The following is a 27505-nucleotide window of genomic DNA, read 5'->3' on the forward strand; positions in this document are numbered from 1 at the left end:
CTGCTGTTGTTGCATACATAAAGAAAGTTCTATCCTTCTTTGGCACCAATTGGCCGACTATGCCCAGGAGGAAGGCCTCTGGTTTCTTCAGGAAGGTATATTTAAATACCTTTTTCATTTCATTATAGATCATCTCCCAGAAAGCCTTAATCTTTGGGCACGTCCACCAAAGGTGAAAGAATGTACCTTCATTTTCTTTACATTTCCAACATTTATTATCGGGCAAATGATAGATTTTTGCAAGCTTGACTGGTGTCATGTACCACCTGTATATCATTTTCATAATATTCTCTCTTAAGGCATTACATGCCATAAATTTCATACTATGAAATTTCCTTAGAACATCCCTATTTTCAATGGAGAAATGTTGGCGGGTATGGAATTATGTGATCTCCGAGCCAAGAAGATAAGCAACTATATAAGAAATCTGAAAGCAGCACTGTATGAGGAAGTTTTTATTTACTGTTTGATTTTCTATTATGTTTTTATATATGTTAGAAGCTACCCATAGTGGTTGGGGCAACCCAGTCAGATGGGTGTGGTATAATAAATTAAGTAGTAGGACATCCCTATTTTCATTGGAGGGTATGGAGATAGTTTGGAGACAGAGGCTTAACAGGCCTCAGAGAGCTCCAAACTTTGTTGGAGCGAGTTACTCATTTGGAACTGTTCATGGTTCTTCAGCTTTGCCTCTCTCTCCATGAAATCTGGCATCAGATCAACATGGTGTCTATCCATTTCCCCAGCCCCCATTCCACACAGTATCTTCTTTGTCATTCAAATGGAAATTCTATCAGTAAAGATGTGGTCTATTCTATTCTATTATGGTCTATTCTAGGGAAAGGACTATAAGTGTTAAACATATGAGAGGACAATGGGATGAGCATAGTAATGCCCCGAGCATAACAGATATCCTGTCACTGTTCTGGTAGTCTTCCAACTCATGGAAGGTAAACTTTTGCAGTTTGGAGCTTTCGTTTCTGTAGAAGATCACTTTGAGTTTTAGAAGTTTGATTTCCCTTGGCTTAAATTAGGCCAATAGTTATCGGAAACTCTTTAAAATGAGCCACATGTTAAGTCAAGGGTGGGAGGAAGAACTAGTTCCACCTTCTTGGAGAGTTACACTGACCTGACTTTAATTTCTCAATAAGAGTTCTCAAAATGCCAACCAAAAGTGAATTGCACAGCTGAATTTAGATCATGATATGCCAGAACATGTCTATAGAACCTGTTTTCTTAATCGGGCCAGGTGGTCTTTAGTTACAGGTGGTCTTTCAGTGCCACTATTACTGAACTCACTATGTTAACAGTGTCAATAAACTCTCAGAAAATTGTTGGTTTCAAAGAAATAAGAACAGATCATTAATCTGTTTCAGACAGATACTTTTTTTTATTAGGAGGAGTATAAACAGACAGATGGTGTTCAATTAGTTATTTACCTACGTTGGGATTTTAATGAACGCTGGTACAGATAATTTTCAATTTTCTCCTTATCTGCTTAAAGCTGATATTTCATAAATGCCAAATTGCTGTCTCTACATCCTTGCCAGTTTTCTATAAATATCAAAACCTCAAATTCATTAAAATTAATTATTAAAACTACATGGGATTCACTGTCTAGATTTTGTCAAACATATCTTTCACATGGGAATGTTAATGATCTGCTATAAACAGTCCTTCAAAGCATCATCTAGTTTGCTTCCTTGTTCGGTGTGTGTGTGTGTGTGTGTGTGTGTGTGTACACCCACAAACCCACACCTCCTTTGCTTTTCTTAAAGATCCATATTTTAGCATGTGCTCTTAAGCTCTGTTTTTCTATTGTTGCCCTGGGACAGCAACAAAATAGCATGGGCTATGGTCTTCTAGAAAAAGGAGCCTACACCAGCTATACAGAGGAAGTAGGTGACTGCCCACAACAGCAGAAACATGGTTCCATAGTACATGTTATGCGTATATGAATATATGCATACAGTGGCTCAATTCAGCCAATCCTCCAAACTGTGGAGGATTATTTGAAAGGTCCTTTCCTCTCACTAAGCTTCACTTTCAGTCTTCTGTTAACGCTAACATTAGCTTGTACTCAAACCCAGAACTGGAAACCAGCTTCAAACTATTGCTTCCCATTTTGGTTGGAGGAGAAAGCACCTACTGTATTTTGACAATGGAGGTGAACGGAAACTGCAAGATAAAAGTGAAATCACACATAAAGAAGAGGGAGTGTGCAAACCTATGGTTTGTTTCCAGTTCTCCAAATCTTTTGGAGGGTTGCGTGAACAGAGCCAAAAGCCCTATGCAGACGTTAGAACTGCATGAGGCTGAGAGCAAGGGTGGGTGTGCTGGTCCTTTTCCATCCATTTCGGCCTCACTGCCTGACCCATATGTCAGAGTGAGGCATCTGATCAAGGCCTGTATTTTAAAATGAGCTTAAAGATTTGCAAATGTTTCATGCCAGGCAGAAAAGCAGCTGGCTAAGTACTTTGGCAGATGTTTATCCTCCTGGACAAGGGCCCCCCTGATTTATAGCAGGAGACAAAATTCTCAAAGTTGTAAAAGGGAATTACAGGCTGGGAGCAAAGGTTATACTGACCCTACATATTTCAGAATACAATCAAGCTGCAAAAACACTAATTAATAGTTGGTAAATAGTAAGATTTATTGTTTAACAGAAAATAATACCATGTGCCTCCCACCAGACTTTAGCCACATTTTCCTAAGGTTAAAGGGCAAGAGCTAATGGGAAAAGCAGCTGGCTGGGAAAGGGGGGTGTAAACTGAAGAGTTTTACTTTGCAAAGGCCTTTTCTTCTAAAAAGCTATCTATGTTAATGTATGGGATTTGTTGGCTTAAATGTAATTATGCAAAGGATTTAGAAAGTAAGATATGTTAGATTTTTATGTTAGATTCTTATTTCATTGATGGTGTGTGAGAATGTGAACCCAAGATCTCTGTTTAGACAAAAATTTAATACCATGAGCCATCTGTTTCAGCCATCTGTTTTGGAATGGAGGGGGAAAGGGGCAAAAGGTGATCTGGTAATTAAGGTGCTTTGTCGAGGCAAATATAAGATATATGGCTACTTGTCTGCCATTTATGGATAGAAGGAAATATAGCTCTTTGTCTCCCATAAAAGGTAATAGGAAATGGGTGTATCTTTTATGATTGGTTCTAGCAAACAGCCAATAGGAATTTCAACCAGGCTGATTGGACAGAGGCAGCCAAAGGAGGAGCAAGGGGGCTGGGTTGAGGAAATATAAGTGCTGGCCATCAGGGCTGGAGGATAGGCAGAGCTTTGGTAACCATATACCACTGTGCCTATCATTTATTTGTCTGACAAATAAATTATTATTTTAATTTCTCTATTGCTGCATTGAATATTTCATTCCAGCTAAGCGTTAACCACAAGCAGGGTGCTACAAGAGGGCAAAGGTCTGTAGACCTTCTCTGTGGTACTACATGGTGGTGAGGTAAGTCACTGGGCTGTAACACAGGGAGGAGGTCCAGTGGGTATGCCCCTGCTTTTCCCATCATTGCTTGAGGACAAGAATAACTGAACAGAACTATAGTACCCCCATCTTGGGAGCTCCCAGTCCCTTGAGTTGCATAAAACCCTTTCATCAGTGAGGTTTTGACACAAGTCAAAGATATATCTATTCACTCAGGCCTTAGAGTCTTCCTCATTGCAGTGTTGCTGGCTGACAGAGTTTGTTTTAAGAGCAACTATTTTTTCTGTTTTAATGTTTAATGTGACAGAAGGGTGATGGTTGTTTTTAACTTCTTTATTTCTATTGCACTAATATTTTGCAATGAAGCCCAATAATTCACACAATCTCAGAAACAACTTCTTAATCAATTTTGCCCCCCTAAAGTGACCCTAAAACAAATTTGTGCTTCACCTCTGGACACAAGTATTAAAAACCAACACAGTAGTAGGAAATATGAAATCAGATCTTTAAAAACATTTTGAAGGTTAACCATGATCAGAGAGCAGCAGTGCCTAAGGGAATGTCAATGTTAGAGAGAAGCTTCTGCCTAGAATATAAATTCCAAACTGAATAAGGAAAGGGGGGATGAAAGTGAAACACATAAATGCATATTGCAGTTTTGACTTGGTATTGAAGAGAATAGGGCTTTTTCGCGGGGGAGGGGTGTTACCAACAGGGAGGAAATTAGTTTTCCCAATACCAACTATTTAGAAAACCAACCTCAAATCATGTTTAAGGCATGAACATCTTCAACTATCCTCTGTTTCTGTAGGTTTTCATTACACAGAAGGCTGAAATGAATCACACACCATTGTTTTTGTTTCTTTATTAATGCATTGCTAAAAGTTATATATTACCATTTATCAATGTAAGTAGACTCCATCAGAAGGACAAATAAACCATTTTTCCTAAGTTTGCAACACCTGCACACAGAGGCATTGAGAGGAGGTGGCCCAGGGGGGACTGAACCCTAAGTCTTTCAAGATCTCCAGCCTCTCCTTTTTTAAAACTTAAAATTGTTTCTGTTACTTACTTTCCTTACGGGGTGTGTTACAAAGCACAGTGTAGGCAAAACCTCAGCCACCCAGTTACTTAATTTGTGCCCAGAGGCATTTCTTTCAGTTTCATTCTGTATGCAAGCAGCGCGTCTTGACAACAGATTGCAGGTGGGCTGGAGGGCATAGTATACTGGGCTCAAAAAACCCTCTTAGCACCCCACAGCTGAATGTGAGCCCATACAGTGAGGAGCTTTTCCCCCTCTATGAATTTGTACCCTGATTGTTAGCTTGAATATATATATTAGCATGTATCATGGGCCTATCCCCCAAGCCTTTTAAGTACCTTGCAATGCCCCGGCCCACACAGAACTTTAATGTGTCATTTTACTACTTTCCCGAAGTTAGTTATATAAGATTGGGGTGTTAGGGGAGGGGTAGTACCTCTGGTGGGGGGACGGACACCATGCTCCTTCTGGTATAGTTTGCCCACCTTTGGTCCTGCACTGAGCTCTTACCTGTGGCTCCTAGAAGCTTTCAGCATGCAATAGCAGCCACACCCCAGGAATGGTTTTGACTGGCCAGCTAAACCAGGTGAGGAAAGCCGATGGGTCTCAAACAATGAGTTAAGGACTTTCCCTGCATGCAAAGCAGGCTCTGGTGGATTGAGCAGACATGACCAATAATAGATCCAATGGTCAAGAAGGCTGCTTCTGTACATGCTGTAGCGGGAAATGAGGGGTAGATAGGGGTCATCAACCTGGAAAGGTAGCCCATCTACCTGGAAAGGAAAACTTTGATCCTAAACCCATGCTGCCTTGTAGGGTATCTTTAGGAGAAGAAAAGGCTAAGGAGTAAACTCTACACAGATCTAGAGTGGAGTCCCTAAGACAGTTGTGACTCTGTATGCCTTTTTCCGGCAACTTCTGCAACAAAGTTGGTGCCAAATGTAATGCTCTGCTTTCCTTTGGACCACATCAGCAAGGCTGTGAGGGAGGCTTTGTCATCTGGGCAGCCCAGGACCTTTATACACACTGCCCAGGCTTGTGCCCCAGTGAGGTCACTTTGGTGCTGCTAATGCAGCAGTCTGACTTCACTCCCAGAGGCACACTATACATTGTCTCTTGAGACAGACAGATGCCAACAATTACCGTATATGAGTGCGTCACACATTTGGTTTGGTGGCAGTTTAGTTTCTTGCACAGGGGAGAAGCGAGAAACAGCTGGGCTGATTTCCCTCATCTTTGACTAACCTTCTGGGCTTTCTGGGAATGAAGGGATGGCTGTTAACATTGCACAGAATTGCCTTGCCCTCAAGTGGCCCTGGCTGGGGAAGGGGGAGGTACGAGATCCTGGGGAAACATCAGGAGAAACTATTCTTCCTTTCAATCTGCCTAATGGCTCTGCGTGACCTCAGTCCTCACTGACTTTCATCCTTGTGATACACTTCTAATTCACAAATCCTTGGGCTGGCTGCTGCTGGTTTCAGAGACAGGAATACATTTTCGGCTAAGCTTCCTACTGACACTGGCTGGATGAATGTTTTCACCTTTTTCATAGTGACCCCACTTGTAGTGTTCCAGTTTGGAGATGCGACTTTATATTGCTGGCGAAACTGGCATTTTGCTTCAGGCAGAGGTCCCAGGGACTTTGAGCAAACTAACCAGCCAGTGGACTGGGATTAAGTCACACACTCAGGGGCATGAGGACTCTCAGGCTTTCATCATTATCATCCTTTCCCTCAAAGCCCCTGACCTTATAGCACACTATTCCCAGCAGAATCAGTATTGCTTATGAGCATTGTCAGTATCTGAATATTCTCCTAGGTATCTTATCCTGGTGCTTTCCAAGGCATCTATTCTAAGTTACAAAATACTCAGCCTAAGTGGAAATTGGCTTTTGTGTTTCTTCAGATTTGTGTTCCTTACACTATCAATTCTTGTTGACAGCAGTCAGGCTTATAATCAAATAATACTGCCAAGTTATCATACATGGTACCAAAATAAAGCATTTGATACTTTCAGTCACTCCAATTTTCACTTTATCGGGAAGCAAGGAAGCTTTCATGATATAAAAAGAAGTATTTTCTTTAAGGCAATACCTCATCAATGCCTTACACATAAAAGTCCAGGACAATCACAGTATGTCTTTTAGTTTTTCTTTAAAAGGCTGTGTTATTTTTATTGTAAAAGCCACACTTACATAAGGCTTTAACTATAATCCAAAGCGTCTGGAGGGCATTAGGTTAGTAAAGACTGCCTTATGCATTCATTTTATAAGTTATCTGCATTATATTTCCCTGCAACTGTGGTCCAAGTTAGATTCCAAGTAGCAGTTAGCATACTAGTCTTAAAAGTGGAAAACCAGGGCTCAAATATACACTAAGCCACCAAACCTACTAGGTAACCTCAGCCTAGTAGCTATCTATCAGCCTAACCTACAAGGTTATGCTTAAAATTCTACAAGGCAGGCTTAAGCAGTATGTGGACCGAGAACTCCCAGAAGTGCAAGCTGGATTTTGAAGGGGCAGAGGAGCCAGAGACCAAATTGCAAACATGCGCTGGATTATGGAGAAAGCTAGAGAGTTCCAGAAAGACATCTACTTCTGCTTCATTGACTATGCAAAGCCTTTGACTGTGTCAACCACAGCAAACTATGGCAAGTTGTTAAAGAAATGGGAGTGCCTGATCACCTCATCTGTCTCCGGAGAAATCTCTATGTGGCACAAGAAGCTACAGTTAGAACTGGATATGGAACAACTGATTGGTTCAAAATTGGGAAAGGAGTACGACAAGGCTGTATATTGTCTCCCTGCTTATTTAACTTATATGCAGAATTCATCATGCGAAAGGCTGGGCTGGATGAATCCAAAGCCGGAATTAAGATCGCCGGAAGAAATATCAACAACCTCAGATATGCAGATGACACAACCTTGATGGCAGAAAGTGAGGAGGAATTAAAGAACCTTTTAATGAGGGAGAGGAAAGAGGAGAGTACAAAATATGGTCTGAAGCTCAACATCAAAAAAACGAAGATCATAGCCACTGGGCCCATCACCTCCTGGCAAATAGAAGGGGAAGAAATGGAGGCAGTGAGAGATTTTACTTTCTTGGGCTTCTGATCACTGCAGATGGTAACAGCAGACACAAAATTAAAAGATGCCTGCTTCTTGGGAGAAAAGCAATGACAAACCTAGACAGCATCTTAAAAAGCAGGGACATCACCTTGCTGACAAAGGTCCGTATAGTTAAAGCTATGGTTTTCCCAATAGTGATGTATGGAAGTGAGAGCTGGACCATATAGAAGCCTGATCGCTGAAGAATTGATGCTTTTGAATTATGGTGCTGGAGGAGACTCTTGAGAGTCCCATGGTCTGCAAGAAGATCAAACCTCTCCATTCTTAAGGAAATCAGCCCTGAGTGCTCACTGGAAGGACAGATCCTGAAGCTGAGGCTCCAATACTTTGGCCACGTCATGAGAAGAGAAGACTCCCTGGAAAAGACCCTGATGTTGGGAAAGATTGAGGGCAGAAGGAGAAGGGGACGACAGAGAACGAGATGGTTGGACAGTGTTCTTGAAGCTACCAGCATGAGTTTGACCAAACTGCGGGAGGCAGTGGAAGACAGGAGTGCCTGGCGTGCTCTGGTCCATGGGGTCACGAAGAGTCGGACACGATTAAATGACTAAACAACAACAATAGAGGGGGAATCTGCCCTGAGCAATTTGAACAGGATAAAAATATTATTAATAATTTTCTAAACCTTTCTGTTTTCTGCCTACCCTGTTAGTACACAATGGCTATACACCTTTTGCATGCAACCTCATAAAAGAATGGAACTGTATACAGGAATGTTATGTCCACCTAAAAAGGCACATACATTTTATTTTTTATTTTTTTATAAGATATTTATTAAAGTTTTTTTTTAAGTACAAAAAGAAACATAAAAAACCATCCTTTTAAACAAGACAAGATGAAATACAAAAAAGAAAAAAGAAAAATCACAAAGAAAAAACACAGAGAATTAACATCCATTAGACAAAAGGAAAAGTCAAGGAAAAAAATACAGCAACTCTTCCCATTTGTTTTCTTTCATTAGCCTATTTCCTTGACCTCCTCACACCTCCCTTTTTTGTATTCTTGGTCACTTTCCCATTTCAGCAAATCCTTTCCCTCCTTTCAAATTTTTGTCCTGTAAATTTATCTTGATATTAATATAAATTTACTTTCCCTCCTTTCACCAATTAACAGTCTGTTTTTTCCTAAACCTTTATAACATTTCTGCTAAAGTCACATAAATTCATTCCAACATCATTCTAACATTCATTAATTTTGCAGTGTTTCTGTAAATAGTCTTTAAATTTCTTCCAGTCTTCTTCCACCAACTCTTCTCCCTGGTCTCGGATTCTGCCAGTCATTTCCGCCAGTTCCATATAGTCCATCACCTTCATCTGCCATTCTTCCAGGGTGGCTAGATCTTGTGTCTTCCAATACTTTGCAATAAGTATTCTTGCTGCTGTTGTAGCATACATAAAGAAAGTTCTATCCTTCTTTGGCACCAATTGGCCAACCATGCCCAGGAGAAAGGCCTCTGGTTTCTTCAGAAAGGTATATTTAAATACCTTTTACATTTCATTATAGATCGTCTCCCAGAAAGCCTTAATCCTTGGTCATGTCCACCAGAGGTGAAAGAATGTACCTTCAGTTTCTTTACATTTCCAACATTTATTATCGGGCAAATGATAAATTTTCGCAAGCTTGACTGATGTCATGTACCACCTGTATATCATTTTCATTATATTCTCTCTTAAGGCATTGCATGCCGTGAACTTCATACCTGTGGTCCATAACTGTTCCCAGTCAGCCATCATGATATTGTGTCCAACATCTTGTGCCCATTTAATCATAGCAGATTTCACCGTTTCATCCTGAATATTCCATTTCAACAGCAAGTTATACATTCTTGACAAGTTCTTAGTTTTGGGATCTAACAGTTCTGTTTCCAATTTTGATTTTTCCACCTGGAAGCCAATTTTTTTGTCCAAATTGTATGCCTCCATTATCTGATAATAGTGAAGCCAATCTCGCACTCTATTTTTTAATTTCTCAAAACTCTGCAATTTCAATTTGTCTCCTTCTTGTTCCAAAATTTCCCAATATTTCGGCCATTTGGCCTCCATACTGAGCATTTTCTGAGCCTTCGCTTCCATTGATGACAACCATCTTGGGGTTTTATTTTCAAGCAGATCCTTGTATCTTATCCAAACATTAAACAGTGCTTTTCTGACAATATGGTTTTTAAATGCTTTATGTGCTTTGACCTTATCATACCACAAATATGCATGCCACCCAAAAACGTTATTAAAACCTTCTAAATCCAACACATCAGTGTTCTCAAGAAGCATCCATTCTCTCAGCCAGCAAAAAGCGGCTGATTCATAATACAGTTTTAAGTCTGGCAGGGCAAATCCACCTCTTTCCTTAGCGTCAGTTAATATCTTAAATTTTATTCGAGGTTTCTTGCCCTGCCAGACAAATCTAGAGCTATCTCTCTGCCACTTCTTGAAACACTCCATTTTATCTAATATTTGCAATGTTTGAAACAAAAACAACATCCTTGGCAATACATTCATCTTTATCGCAGCAATTCGGCCTAGCAATGATAACTTCAGGTTTGACCATATTTCTAGATCCTTTTTCACTTCCATCCAACATTTTTCATAGTTATCCTTAAACAGATTCACATTCTTGGCAGTCATGTTAACCCCTAGGATTTCACTTTCTTAACCAATGTTAACCCTGTCTCCTTCTGAAACTTTTCTCTCTCCATCACTGTTAGATTTTTCTCTAAGACTTTAGTTTTCATCTTACTCAACTTAAATCCCGCTACTTGTCCAAATTCTTGAATTAATTCCAGTACTCTTTTAGTACTAGATTCTGGCTCCTGTAGTGTCAATACCAAATCGTCAGCAAATGCTTTCAGTTTGTACTGTTTAGCTCCAACTTGTATACCTTTAACTGTTTGGTCCCCTCTGATCATGTTTAGAAGAACCTCCAGGACCGATATAAAAAGCAATGGAGAGATTGGGCAACCTTGTCGTGTTCCTTTCTCTATCTTAAATTCTTCCGTCACCACATTATTCACAATTAATTTGGCCTTTTGTTCTGAATAAATTGCACCTATACCATTTTCAAAACCTCAACCAACCCCCATCCCCTGTAAATTTTTCTTCATAAAACTCCAAGAAATGTTGTCAAAAGCTTTCTCCGTGTCCACAAATATCAAAACTGCTTTGGTATTAATATTCACTTGTAACTTTTCTAAAATGTTTATTATGTTCCTCATGTTATCAGACAAGTGTCTACCCGGGAGAAAGCCAGCTTGGTCTTTATGGATTTCTTCTTCTAATACCTTTTTTAGTCTCTTAGCCAAGATGTCTGCAAAGATTTTATAGTCCACATTAAGCAAAGATATGGGGCGGTAATTCTTAAGCTGTATCTTCTCAGACTCTGTTTTCGGTATAAGTGTAATATAAGCTTCCTTCCACGACTCTGGTGCCTTTTTCCCTTCCAGTATTCCATTACACACTTCCATTAAAGGCTGTATTATCCATTCTTTCAAGGTTCTGTAATATGAAGTCAAACCATCCGGTCCTGGGGATTTACCCAATTGCATATTCTGGATGGCCCCTTCTATCTCTTGCTCCATTATTTTATAATTCAACATTAACTTGTTTTCTTGATTTTTTGTAGTCCATTTATTTTCAAAAAACTGTCTATATCCATTTGTTTCTGAGTTTCCTGTGTATATAGTTGTTTAAAATACCTCTGAAAACACTTTCTAATCTCCGCTGGATTCTGTATGTTTTTCCCTTCTACATCCAAATTTGTAATAGTGTTAAGTTTCTGTTTGTTTTTTTTTCATTTGCCAAGCCAGTAGTTTCCCACATTTGTTTACCGATTCAAATGTCTTTTGTCTCATCTGTTTAATTTTCCATTCTATTTCTTGATTTATCATTTTCATATATTGTACTTGATGTAACTTTATCTCTTTCAAAATCTCCTGCGATTTTGGGTTCGCTCTCAGTTTCTTCTCTCCTTCCTTTATTTTCTCCAAGATCTTGTCTTTTTTCTCATTTTGGACTCTCTTTTGAATCGCATTCTGTTGTATCAAGAATCCTCTCATGACCGCTTTACTTGCGTCCCAAATTATTCTTTTTTCTACAGTGGTATTCATATTTATCTCAAAATAGTCTCTCAAAGTTTTTTGGGCCTTCTTGGTCACTTCTTTGTTCCTAAACAATGTATCATTCATCCTCCACCTGAAGGAACCAGTTGGTGTTAATTTCAATTCCATCTTTACAGCATTATGGTCGGAGCACATTTTGGGGCATATTTCCGCCTTTCTAGTCTTTGGAGCCAGCCCTCTAGTTATCCAAATTTGGTCAATTCTTGTCCATGTCATTTTGGCCTCAGAGAAGAAGGTTCCCTCTCTTCCCAAAGGGTTTTTAATTCTCCAAATATCAACTAAGTCCATATTGTCAGTCATATCAAAGAAAGTCTTTGGCAATCTACCATCCTTAGTAACTACCTGTCTCTGTGCTTTGTCCATATTTGTAGACGCTACTCCATTCATATCCCCCATCAAAATCATATTGTAGTCCATATAGTCCATCAGAGTCTCATGTAGCTTCTTAAAGAATTCTGATTTTCCCTCATTTGGTGCATAAATACCTAATATCAAAAACTTCTCTCCTTGCGATTGGATTTCAATTGCTACAAATCTTCCTTGATCATCTTTAAAAAGAAATTTCAGTGATAGGCTCTCCTTTGCATAAAGTACTACTCCTCTTTTTTTTACTTTGTCTGATGAAATAAATTCCTGTTCCAATCTTTTATTTAGCAATATTTTCCTATGTAGCCTTATCACATGTGTTTCTTGTAGGCAAATCAAGTCCAATTGTTCCTTTTTTAATACATGAAAGACTCTTCGTCTTTTCTCGGGGGAATTCATCCCATTAATATTCCAGCTTAATATTTGCAGTGCCATGATGTAATTACTTTAAGTCACCTCCAACTGCGCCCAGTGCTTGTTCTTGTTCTGATGGTGGTGTTGGTATCCCTTTCGCTGGGTCGTCCAATCCAAAATTTAGCTTTGCTAAGTCCAGTATGGGTGATCTTTTGTCCAGTACTCTTTGCTCTAGTCCTCTGTCTGGTGATCTTCTGTCCGATACTCCTGGTTCTTTTCCAAGTCCCTTCTGTAGATCCTCTTCGTGGGTGCTCAAAAATTTCTCTTTATCTTCAACTGATCTTATTTTTATTTTCCTTCCTTTAAAGCTGAAGGATAGGCCTTGGGGAAATTCCCACCTAAAGATGATACTGTTCCTTCTCAGCAGAGCAACCAAATCTCCGTAATTGGCCCTAAGGTCCAAAAGATATTTCGGGATATCTTTAAATATTTCCACTCTTGACTGCAATATTCCCAAAGGCTTCTGAAAGTGCCAGCCCAAAATTTTATCTCTCTCCTCTTTGTATCGGAGGGTAATCAGACAGTCTCTTACTCTATTCTTCTTCCCTCCTCTTCCAAGCCTGAAGGCACTCACGATTTTCACTCCTTCTTGTTCCAAGTCCAGCTTCCAAAACTCTGCGAATTCCTGCGTAAGAAATTCTATCAAACTATCTTTCTCCAATTCAGGTACAGCTCTAATCCTCAAGTTCGTCTGTTTTTCATTGAGCTCAATCATAGAAAGAATCAGCCTATGATCCTCAACCTGTCTCTGAATATCTGGGACTCTCTTTGTTTCCAGTTGTGTTACTTTGGCTTCCACAGCGTCCACCTTTCCCTTAGCTTCCTCTGCAATTTGACGGGTCGAGGCAGACTCCTGTATCAGTTTCTGTATTGCTTCTATATTAGTGTTCACCTTTTGTCCCAGACTATTTATACTTTCTGTGTTTATGTCAATTTTGGCATTTGCGGCATCCACCTTCGCATTTGATGCATCGACTTTTATATTTGTCTCATCTACTTTCCTGCTGAGTTTTTCCAAAGATTCATTTATCTTACCAAGCACCGCCGCTAAAGCCTCTTCTGATGACATTCCTCTTTGTTTAGGTTGAGTTGGCGCAGCTGCAGATGGTACAGAAGGACCAGATGCTGACGCTCTTCGCTGCCAAGGCTTCCCAGATCTCGTTGTTGATAAATCTACTTTCTCTTTCCCATTTGCCATAACACTCAAAAAGTCCAAGGTCAATCCCACCGTCAGGCAGTTTTATCTTTCTAATGGAAAATTCCCCTGGTCCGGCTCTTACAACAGTTTCCACAACTACCTCTAGGGGGAAACAGTTGCAATCTGTACTTATATTCATCCAAAATAACTCCTTTTAAAACGTAACTCAAGAAAGAAATTTAGTTTCAGTTTTCCGTTACTTTATCTCCCCCTTAAAAATCAGAGGGGCAGTTAGACACAGTTAAACACAATGTATCTCTCTTTTGACAACTAACAGTCAGAGTGCATTCCAAATACAGCAGCCTTATTGTCTAATTTTCAGCCCGTTCCCAGGGTCTGAAGCAGTGGAGTTTTAATTTCCTTCCCTCTCTCTCGCAGGTATAAAAAGTCCAAAACTTCTCCCCCCTCTTCTCCTGCTTCCAGGGGGGAGTTTTCTATTTTAGAAGTTGAGATTTTAATCCTTTCCAGTCGGCTCTCCAAGACTCTAGCTTACAGCCTCTTTGCTTTGTTCTGTCTACAAAAGCGGAAGGCGGACTTCCTGTTTATGCCTCCCCGCTACAGTTCCAAATTACAAGTTTTTTCCTTTAAAAGTTCCAATTTGTTTTGTTCTTAAATAGTATCTTTGAGATCCAATTGTTCTACTCACGGGTAGTGCCTTTTTAAGTCCAATTGTTCACAGGAAAAAGTCAGCGCTCTCCGGCAACGGCTATGCGGCTTCACTCCGTGGAAAGAGCAGTCGATTCACAGCACCGCGCTGCTCACCCCACTTCGCTACGGAGCCCCGCGAACAGGTTTCCCCGCGAGTAGGGGAGGCGCTGAGGGTGCCTGCTGAATCCCGCGTTCACAGGCTTCACCCGCCTGTGATTTCTGGAGGGTTTCCGCCTTCGCCGTGGCGGCCAGACCCGATTTTCACAGAGCAAATTCCTCTTAGTCAGAGGAATTCAGCCATTACCAATGGCGCCAACCCGAAAGTTTTCAAGGCACATACATTTTAAAAAACAAGAATGATATAGAAAGGTAACCAGGATCTCCAACTGCGCCTACTCATCTGACACAGCTATATGATAAAACAAAGACACATTCTTAGGCTGCAGTGTAAGCCCATCCTGCTTGTTCACTCAGATAGGAAGCTAAGAAACTGCCTTCTACTGAGTCAGACAACTGGTTCATCTAGTTCAAACTGGCTATGCTGGCTGGCAGAAGCTCACTGAGATTTTGGACAAGGGTCTCTTCCAGCCCTATCTGGAGATGTTGGAGATTGAACCTGAGACCTCCTGAATGCAAAGCAGATGCAAAGGTAAAGCCTTTGGTATATGATCAGGGAAAAGAACAAGAAAAGTGAGTGGCAGTGCTGTGGATTGCACCCAGAGAGAGAGGGCAACTGAATGGACAGTGGTGATAATGGCAAGGATGCAAGCCTACTAAGGGAAGCAGGAGTCCATTGGAGACACTGGACAAGACAGGCAAAAGAACAGTTTTATTTCCTGGTATGCTCTTCTGAGAGTGAAGTTGTAAGCATTGTCTCGCAGTGCTGCGGACATACTGTAAGCAAAATCCCATTTTTGTATTACATCCTTCTTCAGCCTATATGTGCATTGATATATATATTTTTTTAAAAAATAAGAATAAATCTGACAACTGTTCACATCCATGCTGGCTCTTTTTGGAGGGTATCATTTGCAATAATCAATCGCATAACAATACACTATGAAAATTTCAGACTACCAACTACTGTCAATATGACATGAAGGGATGAAAAGAATAACTGAGCAGGATAAATTTTTCATGACCCATTAGACACTGTAAACAAGTGAACTGGGGAGTCTGTGCATGAAATAGTGTCCTAAACTGTGTATCAGCCATCATCACTAAAGACATAACGTCTTCTTTTTTGGCTTTTTAAGCATAATATTTGCAATGATTAATAGGCATATTAGAAGGGCAATCAACATAACATAATACTGTCAACAAAGTAGAAGCAAACTTAAAAAATAAAAGCCAGGAAACAAGATAGCTGGTAATGTATATGTTAACTACATTGTTTTGAAAAGACCTTGACGCTGTCCTTCACAAGGAAATACTGTAGAGGGAATAACACTAGAATAAATGTGCCCAGACTTCCAAGTGAAGTAAAAGAAACTCCTGCATAAATTCCAATGACCACAGTGGGACTAAAAGAGCCTAACATGAGTGGGATCCAATACTGCATGAGTGCAAGGATGCTTGCAGAAGAGGAATTCCCCATTGCCTCCTCCCACACTGCAGTCTCTTTGCTTCCACCCAAAAGCTTCTGAGGATCAAGATGCAAAGAGGAGATTGAGCAGAGGCAGTTGTGTGTTTTTTAATGAGTGTAGGATCAGCCCATCGCATATGCAGCTCTGGGTATTGTGTGCATGTAAGTGTGTTTAAGTACTTGTGAGAGGGAGACTCTTTTTTATGCTATCAGTAAGGGGTTCAGATGAATGCCCTCAAATGTGAGGGGGGCCATGAGCTTCCCCTCACCACACATGGAAGACACACTCCTGCCATCCACGCATTCAGCTGACATCTGAAGGATTTTTACTGTGTGCACAGAGGGCCCCTTTGCATCCCAGCTGAATGTGCAGATGGCAGTGGTGGGGAGTACAGAGAGTGGGGGATATAGCCACTGCATGCAATCTGTAGGCAACATGTGGGCCACCTGCCACTCACTTGGTTCTCCTTGTGGCTTCTCAAATGTTTCACCGCAGCCAATTTGCAATGCAAATATGAAGGGAAAACAATTCTGATAGAGTTTGTAGTGCACAGGGAGAGGAATTTCTCCCCACATGCTGCCCTGCCCATGTTAAGCTGCACTTCCCATGGGTCTGCCATACAGCTGCAGGTAATGAGTTGCGGAGGAAGAAATCATCCTAAAGCAACAAGGCATAAAACAATTTCCACATGCCGTTTTAGTGCTATGCTCACCATTCTTAATTTCTGCATTTTCCACCATAAGATGCTTTCCTCCATACTTATCTGCACAGCATCCCACTTTAGAATTGTAAAAACTCAGGCATTTTATAAAGCTCAAGACACCCCCCCGAGTCTACCATTAATCAATCAAAGTAGTATAAACAAATGGCACATGGCTTTGAGTGAACGTGCTCTAACAAACTATTCCGGCACAGCAGATCTGTCAAGCTAGCAGCTTCTGTACCTGGCTTTTCCTTGCATCCACATACTTGATCCCTTGTCTTTCCAGGTCCAGACAAGCTGCAGAATCAGCGGGCTTTCCTAGCAGCTGGCAGTGCACGGCTGCCACGCTGTGTACAGGGTTGGTGCCCATGCTTTTTACTATTCTGCTTTAATGGGTTTTTCTAACAGGCACACACTTAACTCAGCAGTTGGAATCTATGTCACGTTGAACAGTACAATTATCAATGTAAAGAAAATGCAATATATCCTGTGTGAATTTAAGCTTCCTCCTTTAATCTGACTCCCTACAGGGGCAATTTTCCTGATAAAAATTTATAGATGCAAGGGTCACTCTTGCTGCTGTGATCAGATCAGGTTAATATATTTCCCCCCCTTAATGTCTTCTTTTTGACAAATGAGGGGAACTGAAGAAGGATAATGCTTTCTTCCCAACCACCCCCAAAACAAACCACTTTAGTTTGCAATGTCCTTTTAAGAAAAACAAGGGGAAACCTTACAATGCAAGATATATCATTTGCATAAATTTAATCTGTGCTGTGCATTTTACACTTTGATGTAAACAATGCATGTGACAAGAGAAAATTAATGTCTTTAGACTATCATCCCAAAGAATACAGTGAGAGCAATGTTTTAGAGCAACAAGTGATTACGTGCTTAGGTTGACATAAACACTGGACCCATCTAGGGCACAGAAGCCCAATGGAAACATTGTTTCCCCAAGTTTCATTTGAATGTTTGAGCAGCACACCAGCATACATTTACTCTTTCACTAGCACAGTAAGTATTCTGCACCAGATTTCCAAGTGAACCTGCCTTAGAGTCCTGTATATTTTAAGTTAGAATGGCTGGAAACATATCTAGTGCGCTGCATAAGGTGAATGTTCTTGTCCCTTATGATAACCCTTTTATTAGCAGCAACTTATCTATTGGGACCCATGATTCTCTTAAATCCTCAAATAAAACACACAAACATTATAGATATGTGTTGTTAGGTAACAGAGTGGTGTTTGGCATGGAGGTGGAGCAACTGTGTAGTCACAAGAACTAAGCCTTTCCACTTACTTTAATTAGATTTTTTAAAAAACAATTAGCCGGTGAAACATTATATAAAAAAAGAACTACACTGTTCCAACTCAGAAGCTGTTAGTCAAGCAATGGCCTCCCTTGAAGCATGTATCAAGGAGTTGCCTCAAATGCACATTTAAACTGACGCATGAGTGAACTCTTCAAGGACTTCATGAAGAAGATCCTGTCAAAGAGGATGCTCAGTCATTTTAGTTTATGAAACCATGGGAAAACCCAAGATGTTATGTTACCATATTTTACTTCATAAATGGGGCACTGAGGAATACCAGCAACTGGGTGTCAAAATCTCCAGCTGCCAGTTGATTTGGGGAACTTTTATTGTCTTATATTATCGTATTTCCTTCCATCAGAAGAACTATCTGATCACAGTCTCCAAAGTTCTTCCAAAGCGTCAGCCCCATATATGCAAGTAGACTCAAACCCACGTAGACAAGTATTAACCCAAAGTTACTTGAACAACATGGAAATTGATCCATATTTGCCTGGGTGGGTTTGAATTTCTTTTCACATATGGGGCTGGCTCTATGTAATAACCCAGAAATTCCTAAGGAATGTTGAATGGGGCTGAATAGCCAAAGGAATCTGTTGTCTGTCTCACTGTATTGAGAAATATATTTCCTCTGCTTTGGGAGGAGTTAAATTTGCCTTCTGTAGCTGTATGGCAATATATTCAATATGCCTGTTTTCAAATTTTGGCTCAGAGGTATGTAGTACTTCAGATCACTTTCTCCTTTCTATTATTTTCAGACTTTGCATTGAACATCTAGTCCACTGTTTTGATATATAACTTTATGATGGATAAAATGAAACTGGATTTTGATCCAGTACATCTTACATGGGACACTGATTCCAAGTACAAAAGCCCGTTAAGATTTTGGTGTCTCGAAGCTAGGATTTTTGAGCACCAATAAATGAGAGTCAAGTCACACCTGTTCCCTCAAGCCTTTTAAGAAGTTTCTCTGGTTAGACCACCACAAAACCAATCTCATTAAACAAGACCAAAGAAGATTATGCCATTCCCAACCTCCCAAACCTCAGTTTCTGACTCTAAATCAAACAAGCAGTTGAACTGTATGGTAACTAATCTGACAAGTGACAAATTCTTCAAAGAACAGATAAAATATCTCAGCTTCTAGGTAGATGCATCTTGAGATATTCCATGCTGTTGAACAACCAATACAGAATTGTCAGCATTCTCCAGACTATGTAACGAACTTTAAAAGTATGCAATATAGATGCTGCCCTTGGTCTTAGGGTTGTTGTTTTTTAAGGGCTAAAATCAGTCACTGTGACAATGTGTCATAGTGCTCTGTGCTACTTATTCCTTTAACATTTCTTGTATTATTCAACTTCAGTGAAGATTAATGTTTGCTGCTTTTGATGCAGTGCTGGGTGTAGAAGAAGAGTCATTAGGCATTAAGAATGCCTGAAAAGGCTCTGAGGATTGAAGTCCAATATATAATAATGCTCAATTAAACCATTATCTAGCATTTTATTAGTAAGATATGTCCACACAGTGTTTTCTAAAAACACTGTGTAAAAACAAGTGTTGATAGGCAAGCCTTCAGCTAAGAATGTCTCAGCCAAACATTTCACATCTTATGCGGAATAGCTGAACTTGCAGATGCAAGTTGCACTAACTGATCCTAACACTATCTGCCCTAGAATCAGCATGGCATAGTTTTAAGCATCGTTATTCAGTAGTTCAGTTGCTTTATTGGAACTTATGCATAGGCTGGGGTGGAAAGTTTGAGGCAACACACAAGGCCTTCATGCCTCTTACATGCATAGAACTTTGTAATGCCTTTGTAGTGCCTTGAATGGTGGAGGTGGAAAAGAATACAGAAGCTTGAATGGGAGGAGGGAGCAATGGAAATATAGATATAAAGATGGATAGTCAATATCATTGTCTGGTTATGTAATTTCCAGATTCACACAGAGAAGCTACTTTAAAGCATTGTCAATGACAGAGCTGCTCCATACCAATGGAAAAATCTATTATCCTAAAAACCTGCCTTTTTTCAGCCTGAGGATTGTATTAACTGCGTAAAAAACTCCTAGGGGCTGCATTCCAGTAATGGGTGGGACCAGACCCCAAAGGAGGCAGGGCCAGACAATCTTAGCACATAACCCTTGACACACCTTAACACAGTGGTAGTCAATGTCATGCCTTCCAGATGTTATTGGATGGCAACTCCCAAATCCCTGGCTGCTAACCATGCTGCCTTGGGATAATCAGAGTTGGTGTCCAACAACATCTTGAAAGCACCATGTTGTCTACACTTGCCATAATACATTGTTAACTGACTAGTATTAATAGAAATATTAACACTGTCATCCATTTGTCAAACTATTGTTAGCTTTATCACCACATCTCACCTTCAAAAGACCAATGTAGGTAAAACAAAAATGCTAGTTCTTTTCCTCTCATTAAAATCTGCACAATTTCATTATTGCTGCATTTCCTTGCTTATTTATTCTAGATCTTATCCACACAGAATTCAGGAAGTGAATCCACACATAGCAGAGAATGGGTGTTGGACTCCAACTTTCACCAGCCCCAGGAAGCATGAGCAGGGGTCAGCTTTGATGGGAGTTGTACTCTATGTAAACCAGGAAGGTCACAGACTCCCATCCCTGATATTTAGAAATGACTGCAAAGCCTTTGATGAACATCTCATCAGGTATATAATTCTCCATCCCAGTTCAGGTGCAAACAGATGAAACCACTCCCTTTACAAATAACAGCTGAAGAAACTCCACCAGAAGTAGTTTTTACCATTTTCATCTGACTACTGTAAGAGGTCCTCAAAGTTTTCATCAACTTGACTCCCTGGGATGATGAAGTTTTGAGCTGTTGCAGTGAGCTGAACTCTGGCAAGAGGTTAAATCTGATGTCAATTTTCTGAGATAGCTCAGATCAGTTACTTCACAGAACGATCTGTATGCTCCAAGGGAACTGACATCAGAAAACCTTTCCTTCCATTGCTCACCATGCTGGAAAGACAGACACCCGTTCAAAAATAGTCTAAAGAAAATAGTAATTTCCAATTTTACAGCCTTATTAGAAGCCTTCAGTTGCTGGAAGACTTGGTGACCTCTCACGTCTTTAGAGCTACATATGTGCAGCACTGGGCCTGGCATCAATAAAAGGACAATGAAGGACAAGAAGAAAGAGCAATGTGCCACCAAAGATTTCACCTCCCATAATTGCCACAAATCATAATGGTCATAAACCTCTTTGAAATGTTCTAAATGATCTTGACACCAAATAATAAAATGCAGTTCAAGTTCTTTTATTCTATTGTCAGTGCACTACTTTAGTCACTATAAACCTTGGTTTGCAAAAGCAACAGATGTGCTCAACACATATAATTAATGACATGAAGCTAAATTAACTATTGTCCATCTTGGTTAATTTAAGGTAACTCTAATGGGCAAAGAGACAGGTTAGCCTGGATTTACGCTGTTGACAAAGTACAAAACCTCAAAAGTCCATAAAAATCCTGTAACCTTCATTTCTCCACAATATGTTATGCAGTGACATATCCACAGGATATAAATCACTTAAATTGCCTCTTGGCAGAATCCTAGCATGGTTATTAGGAAAGGATCAGGCCCTTTCTTCACTGTGTATTATCAAGAAAAGTGGTGGTTTAGATGGGCAAGCACACTCTCTACTGATGCCTCTTGATCTTTCAGTGTTGAACTTAAATAATTAGCACACACTTCTTTTTTTAGCATTCAGAGCATTTAATCTTGGAGGGGTTTCTCAGAATGTTAAAGGTAAGTGGGTGGTGAGGTTCTTTCTTCTACAGGAAATAGATTTGCAGGCACTTCAGGAGGTGGCTAGGTTGCCCCACTCCCCCATCAGCCTTGTGGCGTTGCATTCAGAGTATCCACTGGGGATGACATATTTTCCCTCAATAATATATCTTGAAGTGATGCTGTGTCTAACCATCACTTGATGTGGCATTTCTTGTTCATATTGTGAACAAGAGGCACAGGTAAATACCATCTGCTGACTAATGACTCTTCATCCAAAACTACTGAATGATGATCATGACTTGTGTTTCCTGCTTCTACACTTCTTCCCTGATGTTGCTGTAAGCAACGAGCCTGTGGATCAGTCAGGAGGTAGAAACAAGGTGTAGCACTAAGGCAGGCATCCCCAAACTTGGCCCTCCAGATGTTTTGGGGACTACAATTCCCATCATCCCTGACCACTGGTCCTGTTAGCTAGGGATGGTGGGAGTTGTAGTCCCAAAACATCTGGAGGGCCGAGTTTGGGAATGCCTGCACTAAGGAGTCAGAACTGAGGTACAGACCAAAATGCACCAGATCCAGGAAGACCACTGCTGCTTAGGCAAAGCTCTGGCCCAAACCAGAAGTCCTTTATAACCTTTCTGAACACCAAATGACTAGTCTGAGTGTGCAGAACCAGTCCAGAGCATGGGAACACTTCACTGCATAACAAAATGCTCCAATGCCTTACTATACAGGATAGCTGCACACAGAGCTGATGGAGTCTCCACATCCCAATCTAGCCCCTACAGCTCCTGACATTCAGAAAATGGGAGCTTACATTTTCTCCACTCTGCAGAAATGTGTGCGTTGTCTGTACACTGAAAGCTCCCTGCTCAGACATTGTAGAAGCAGCTCCAAAATAGGAAATCTCACTCTGGATGCATACATGCCACACATTTAAAGTGTGTGTGCGCATGCGCACGCCCCCACAAGAGTCGTGGGAACTGTAGTTTGTTATGGATGTTGGGAATTGTAGTTTGGTGTGGCTAAACTAGTTTCCAGAATTCTTTTTGAAATGTATGAGTCAGACCATTGGTCTATGTACATTAGTACTGTCAGCAATGACTGACACCAATTTCCAGGGTTTTGGAAAGGGGTCTCAAAATCATAAATATAATGTCAAAAATAAAGTAGTAAGATGAAACTACATATTTCATAGCTTAACATTTCAGTATTGGTTCCAGCTTTCATTTCAACACAAACACTAAAACCAAGCACACATAAAAGAAATGCTGCATCTTTTCTTTTTAAATTGACCTGGAAATAAGCTTGTAAAACTTACTATGGTTTCATTGCCTGCAGTACTGTGATGTACAACAAATGAGGAGAGATGCCAAGTTTTACACCTCAAGTTGACATCAAGTGTTCCACTTCTAGTGTGCGTGTGCGCTTTTAGAAAGTTTTATCCTCTCAATAAATCATAACAATAAAATTCTATAGTAATAGACAGGAGGTTGAGTGCAAAAGTCATTTCTCAACGCTGTGTTCTTCAGCTATAGGTTTTTATATACATAATGGGTCTCCCTAGCTGTCCCCCTCCCCAATAATTTTGAAATATTTATTCTTCCAATCCTATGCATTAGAACAAAGTCATTAGAACTAAATATGCAAACTTTCTTCCCACTCCTATTTTACTTGCTAACTCATCCAATGCATAGTAGTACCAAGCCCTGCAAAGAATTGAGCTCTTAACTGACATGTGCATATAACTAACCAGGCTCAGACTTGCTCAGCTTCAGCAAGGCTGCTCCATCGTGTGCCTTTTTAGACCATGGCGTAAGACAGTTTGGATAGTGTCTAATACAGGTCCAGCTACGCATGTCTGCTCAGAAGAAAATCCCATACAGTTCAGTGGGTGTTACTTAGCACTGAAACAAAAATGCTTCCTCATAAGGACACAAGAAGAATCCAGCATCCTGTTCTCATAGTAACCAACCAGATGCTCATAGGGAACCTGCACGAGGAACCTGAGCTCAGGAGTGATTCCCCACTTATGATTCCCAGAAACTGGTGTTGTGGAGGTAGAATATAGCTGTTCTGCCTAGTAGCCATTTATCACCTTGTCCTCAATTGATAGCAACATTTCCTTCTTTTCTCGTCCTGTTCTCACACTGCAAGAGTGGTGAGGCATTTCAGTGGAGAAATTCTAGGATTTTTTTGTGGGTGGGGGAGTTTATGGTAGCTTTCTCCCTGGTCATGCTTAAACTTAATTGCACTCATAAGCAGCGACAGAGGTGCAACAATACCATGTTTTCTCACAGTGCCTCACTTAAGATAACCTGACTTCATGTCATAGTATCCTTCCGGTGATGTTATGAGAGGGAAATATGGCACATCCCCGTTGGCTATCAGAATCATCAAAATCTATTAGAATTTTTCTACACTGTATCTAGGGCCTGGAAACCCCTACTTCAATTCCCCCATATATTTCTCAGTCTGTGGAGCGATGATCCGAACAAACAATGGTCTCCCATGGTGCTTAGGAACCAAGCTCCCAATGGTAGCCTCCCACCCAAGGCTAATAGCACTGCAGGGGTGGTTTTTGCTGGGATACTGGCTTAGTCATGAGGGAAGAATTAAACCACCCTGCATGCTGTAGTATTTGATGTGGTTTCTAATGATGCACTGAGCATCATGTCCATCAATGAGTTTTGGTTTCCACTTCTACTTCTCATTCCTTCACTTGCACCTCACTCTGGGATATGAACACACTGAAGTTCTTGTCTACCTATTTCCCCATATCCATTTAAACGTTTCTCCATGCTTCCCTGTAAAACCAGGCCTACTGTCCTTCATTTGCTACTCCTTCCTTTTCCCTAACAGTGGAAGTATATGCAATGAAACAGTGCTGGAAACTGAGAAAACCCTTCCATCTATTGCTGCAGTGTGACTGCAGCCTTGGATACCAAGTCGGGATAACCAGTTTTAGGCTAGTCTTAACTGTAACTTTGGGCAAAGGCGGAGTACTTCAATTTGACTCAAACTTTCCCCATTGCCTTGGCAAAAAAGAAGAGCTGTTTACTTCTTTTATAAGCCATTTGGAATTCTTCCATATAAAATCACCATCAGAAGAAACAGCAGTATTTAGATAAGTGTCATTTCCATATCTCCTCCAGAAGACTTCTGCTCATTGGGAAGAATGTTTTTGTGTGTGTGCACATTTCCATGATTATGTTACAGCAAAGCATTGTGGGATTGGGCCTTTGCACTAAAAAGTAACTTCTGTATTACTAAACTCTAATAAAATGCAAACTAGGACAAAAAAGTCAGACCGCTGGGTATAACTGTAGCCACTCACTCTATCATTACACAAAATAACAACAGCAATGTATTAAAAATCCCCAAATCATTGGAAATGGTTGAACAGATAGAGATGTTGTTCAGTCTGCTGCATTGTTACTCATAAGTAAGTCTCATTGTTTGTAATCCCTCATAAATGTGCATATGACTGCAGCCTGAGAGTTATGAGGGTGACAGCAAGGGGTTAAGGCCCAAGTGAGGGAACATTTTTCACCCTGAGGGCCTTTGGGTAACCTTCTGAGGGCCACATGCCAGTGGTGGGTGGAGTCAGAGGCAAAAGTAGGCAGAGCAATGAATACAAATTTGGCCTCTGTACGGTGGGCTAGTTTCTACACACCCTTCTTTATCCTTCATCCAGACAAGCAATAGGGATTGTATCTAGTTCAAGGACACATTCCAGCTAGGCAAAAACAGTTGGGAGTGGGGCAGGGCCAGTGAGGAGTGAGGCCTGGAGAGAGTTCTGGGGGCCAGACAGAATGGCCTGGAGGGCCACATTTGTTTGCTAAGCCTTATATTCCCCATCCTTAGGTTAAGGCACATTGCAATGGTGACAGAAAAAAGAAGGAATCCTGTTCACAGGACATAGTTTGCTAACAACTTTGACTGGATAGTCTGCTGGAATTGATCCAGGAAACCAAATCCTTTATTGCAATTTGCATTGTACACTACTATCTACTGGTAGCAAATCTGTGCAATGCCACAAACACACAGGCCACATTCCAACTCAGAGTTAGTTGTGCTTAAGCCTATTAATTTCAGCAAGATAAAGCATCTGCACCTCTCCTGGATGGTTGCCACGATATATAAAGCAAGTACAATATATATTTTTGGGTGCACATTCTGGGGCTTGTTTTATGACTTTTATTGCATCCAAGCTCAAGACATCTCCTCAAGAGTGCGTATAATGCAATTTTGCAGCAGATGAGGATTAAAGGGTGCGTGTGCCCTTGTTTTAATCCTTTCACAATCACATTTACCCCCATTAACTCACTCGCTGAGTTCCTCAATGAGCTGTGAAGAAGCTGGAGGTTTGACAAAAAGCCTCGCTATTTCAGCATAATTCAGGTCCCTCACTTTCCCCCTCTAGGCGACTTTGGCGGTGCTGTGTCCGCCCTCCCCTTCATCACCCACGCTGCCACCCTGAACTGCCTTACTGCTTCGGAAATTGCAAGTTGGGAAAGTTTCGAGGGGGTTCGGAGCCGCGCAGCGAGGGGAAATGGAGCGAGTCCCTTACCACTTCCAAGCCAAACGCAATCGACTGCCCGCCTGACGGATGGGGTCCTCCGTTCCTCCTCCATCCTTTTCAACCTGAGAACGTCTTCTCCACCACACCCAGTGGCACTTGGCCATAACAGGGACTGGGAAAATACCTCAGTTTCTGGGTTCACCTCCCACCGACTCTCCACACACCCACCCTAGTAAGGAGCAAGCCTACAAAACCAGGGAAACGGCAGAGAGGGACAGTGTCGTATAGTGGTTAGTGTGTCGGGCTAGAGCCTGGGAGAACAGGCTTGGAGTCCCCACAGCCCCACGAAGCTGCCTGGGAAACCTGGAGCCAGCTTCTCAGTCTAACCTACCTCACGGGGTTGTTGTGGAGGTTAAATGAGGAAGGGGGGGTCGGAGAACCGTGTCCGCCACATTGAGCTCCTTGGAGGAAAAGGTGGGATATAAATGCAAGAAATAAACAGGACGCTTCACCTTCGGGGCGAATAGAGTCAAAGTTACTCCGAGCCCCACGTTGCCGCCCTTCCCTAAACCACGGAGCTGAGGAGACTTCAGCACCAGCAGACTTTAGGGGAGCTTCTCTCTCTCTGGCTGCCGAGGGCGTTCCCGAACCCCGCCTGCCCCTCGACAGCCTCCCCTCAGAACTCACCTCAGCCGCCTTCCTCGCCCGGCGCCCTTCCAGAAGAGCCCAAAGCGAAGCGCGGTCCAGCAAAGAGGGAGGAAACGGGAGCAGCTCCCGTTTCTTCAGCTGCTGCTGCTGCTGCTGCGGCCGCCGTTGCTCGTTGCCTAGTTCTGCGCCTCCACCTGAAGGGGAGGAGCCGCAATGAAGCCGCCGCCGCCGCCCTGACGGCAAAGGGTCCAGCAGCACTTTCCACACACGAGTCCTGGCAGCCCCACGTCGGACGCACGACTCGGGAAGCTCTTCTCTCTCCCTCCGGGGAAGGCGGAACAAGCCCTCTGGGATCGAGGCGTCCCTCACAGGCAACCCTCTCTCGTGCCAGGGAGAGGTCGCCCACAAGAGTTGTTTTTGAGAGGAATTGGAGAGGGGCAGACCTGAGGGGAATCGAGGCATCTGCCCTGAGCAAACGACGTCTGACCCGGGCCAATCAGAATGCTCCCCACACAAACACGCGCGCGCACAGGTGTGGGCGTCACTCACGTGTGCCACTGAGGAGTGTTTGTGCGAATACTGCAACCCTGGGGTGGCTCC

The 27505-nt window shown here is 41.6% G+C and overlaps 1 protein-coding gene across 1 annotated transcript in view; it reads right to left on the reverse strand.

Annotated features, from left to right (window-relative positions):
* ROBO2 (roundabout guidance receptor 2) overlaps positions 1-27052 on the reverse strand; it is a 968715-nt gene extending 941663 nt beyond the window's left edge. The window contains exon 1 of the mRNA XM_053386472.1: positions 26945-27052. The gene's annotated coding sequence lies outside the window, so the exon portion shown is untranslated. The remainder of the gene's footprint in view (positions 1-26944) is intronic.
* Positions 27053-27505: the final 453 nt, after the last annotated feature.

This window comes from Podarcis raffonei, chromosome 4 (genome assembly GCF_027172205.1).
Source record: "Podarcis raffonei isolate rPodRaf1 chromosome 4, rPodRaf1.pri, whole genome shotgun sequence".
NCBI lineage: Eukaryota > Metazoa > Chordata > Lepidosauria > Squamata > Lacertidae > Podarcis > Podarcis raffonei.